Here is a 3,003-nt window from a genome sequence, read left to right on the forward strand (position 1 = left end):
GTAACGTGCACTTCGGGACCAACGCATCACCGGAAGACAACCGCCAAACATCGAAAGAGTCGCGATGCTCCGCAACCTACGTGCAAAGCGGTCGCACACCGGGTAAGGGAGTGAGAGCCCCAAACATAGCTGGGCGAGGCGCTCACTCCGCTCTTTAATATCTCGTTAATACCGCCAAGGAAATGGCACAAGCACACACACACAAGCATCCTCGGAAGAGGACAGTTCGAGTGACAGGTCAAATCCAAGAGTTCCGAAGACTACCTCCAGGAACAATCGGGAACAAGACCGATTACAAGTCGTCGAGTCTGTTACTGGGCGAACACGAGATGCGCACAGGAAATCGATCAGCCCTCACAATGGCCCAAGGCCAGAGATCGGACTGCTACGATTTACCCCAACAATCATCGTGCCACTCTTCGCAGAGAGGTGATAGACGCCAACGAGCCCGCGCATAGCAATCGAGGTGTAAAAAGGGCGTTGAAGGCAGGAAGCCTGGACGAAAGAGGCTACGAGGTCACCTCGAAGCGGTCTAAGAATCGGGCGCACTTGGGGCGACTACCAGTGCCAACCCCTTATCCCGCGGTGCGTCCGACACACAGAAATTTCCAAGGCGGCCAAGGAGCCTCCCCGCATAGCAATCGGGGTGTGAGGTTACGGATGCAGCATTGATAGCAATCGAGGTGGGAGGCGAAGGATGCAGAAGTGAGAGCCGAGGGATGTAGCAGAGATAGCAATCGGGGTGTGTGATGCAGAAGAGATAGCAATCGAGGTGTGCGGTGGGAAGGGCCCAGCAGCCAGAATGCATGAAGCGACGGATGAAGCAGTGATGACAACCGGGCTGTGAGGAGAGGAGGGATGCAGCCAAGAAAGCAATCAGGGCTCGAGGCAAGGGATGCATCAAGGATAGCAATCATGTTGTGAGGCGAGATTCCAAAGGCTAAACGTGAGAGGCTGCAGGGTCGACTCAAAGAGGTCTATGCATGTGAGAGGCTGAAAGCAAGGTCAACTCGGAGCGGTCTATGCATCGGGCGCGCTTGGGGCGACTACCAGTGCCAACCCCTTATCCCGCGACGCGTCCGACAAAGAGAACGTTCCAAGGCGGCAGAGGAGGTTACCAGCCGAAGGATGCAGTAGCAATAACAGGTATAGTTCCGCGGCGGCCGAGAAGACTCACCGCATAGGAATCGGGATGCGAGGCGAGGGATGCGGCGGGAAGGCCCCGACGGCTAAACGGAAGAGGCTGCAGGGCCGCCTCGGAATGGTCCAAGCATCGGACGCGATTGGGACGACTACCAGTGCCAACCCCTTATCCCGCGATGCGTCCGATACACAGATAGTTCCAAGGCGGCCGAGGAGCCTCACCGCATATCAATCGGGGTGCGAGGCGAGGGATGGGGCGGGAAGGCCCCAACGGCTAGACGGAAGAGGCTTCAGGGCCACCTCGGAATGCTCCAAGCATCGGACGCGCTTGGGGCGACTACCAGTGCCAACCCCTTATCCCGCGATGCGTCCGATACACAGATGGTTCCAAGGCGGCCGAGGAGCCTCACCGCATAGCAATCGGGGGTGCGAGGCGAGGGATGGGGCGGGAAGGCCCCAACGGCTAGACGGAAGAGGCTTCAGGGCCGCCTCGGAATGGTCCAAGCATCGGACGCGCTTGGGGCGACTACCAGTGACAACCCCTCATCCCGCGATGCGTCCGATACGAAGATGGTTCCAAGGCGGCCGAGGAGCCTCACCGCATAGCAATCGGGGTGCGAGGTGGGGGATGCGGCGAGATGGCCCCAACGGCTAGACGGAAGAGGCCACAGGGCCGCGTCGGAATAGTCCAAGCATCGGACGCGCTTGGGGCGACTACCAGTGACAACCCCTTATCCCGCGATGCGTCCGATACGAAGATAGTTCCAAGGCGGCCGAGGAGCCTCACCGCATAGCAATCCGGGTGCGAGGTGGGGGATGCGGCGAGATGGCCCCAACGGCTAGACGGAAGAGGCTGCAGGGCCGCCTCGGAATAGTCCAAGCATCGGACGCGCTTGGGGCGACTACCAGTGACAACCCCTTATCCCGCGATGCTTCCGATACGAAGACAGTTCCAAGGCGGCCGAGGAGCCTCACCGCATAGCAATGGGGGTGCGAGGTGAGGGATGCGGCGAGATGGCCCCAACGGCTAGACGGAAGAGGCCACAGGGCCGCCTCGGAATAGTCCAAGCATCGGACGCGCTTGGGGCGACTACCAGTGACAACCCCTTATCCCGCGATGCATCCGATACGAAGATAGTTCCCAGGCGGCCGAGGAGCCTCACCGCATAGCAATCGGGGTGCGAGGCGAGGGATGTGGCGAGATGGCCCCAAAGGGTAGACGGAAGAGGCTGCGGGGCCGCCTCGGAATAGTCCAAGCATCGAACGCGCTTGGGGCGACTACCACTGCCAACCCCTTATCCCGCGATGCGTCCGATACACAGATAGTTCCGAGGCGGCCGAGGAGCTGGGGGATGCGGCGAGATGGCCCCAACGGCTAGACGGAAGAGGCTGCAGGGCCGCCTCGGAATAGTCCAAGCATCGGACGCGCTTGGGGCGACTACCAGTGACAACCCCTTATCCCGCGATGCGTCCGATACACAGATAGTTCCGAGGCGGCCAAGGAGCCTCACCGCATAGCAATCGTGGTGCGAGGTGGGGGATGCAGCGAGATGGCCCCAACGGCTAGACGGAAGAGGCTGCAGGGCCGCCTCGGAATGGTCCAAGCATCGGACGCGCTTGGGGCGACTACCACTGCCAACCCCTTATCCCGCGATGCGTCCGATACACAGATAGTTCCAAGGCGGCCGAGGAGCCTCACCGAATAGCAATCGGGGTGCGAGGCGAGGGATGCGGCGAGAAAGCCCCAACGGCTAGAGGGAAGAGGCTTCAGGTCCGCCTCGGAATGGTCCAAGCATCGGACGCGCTTGGGGCGACTACCAGTGACAACCCCTTATCCCGCGACGCGTCCGATACACAGAT

This window comes from Cryptomeria japonica, unplaced genomic scaffold (assembly GCF_030272615.1).
Source record: "Cryptomeria japonica unplaced genomic scaffold, Sugi_1.0 HiC_scaffold_61, whole genome shotgun sequence".
Classification (NCBI taxonomy): Eukaryota; Viridiplantae; Streptophyta; class Pinopsida; order Cupressales; family Cupressaceae; genus Cryptomeria; species Cryptomeria japonica.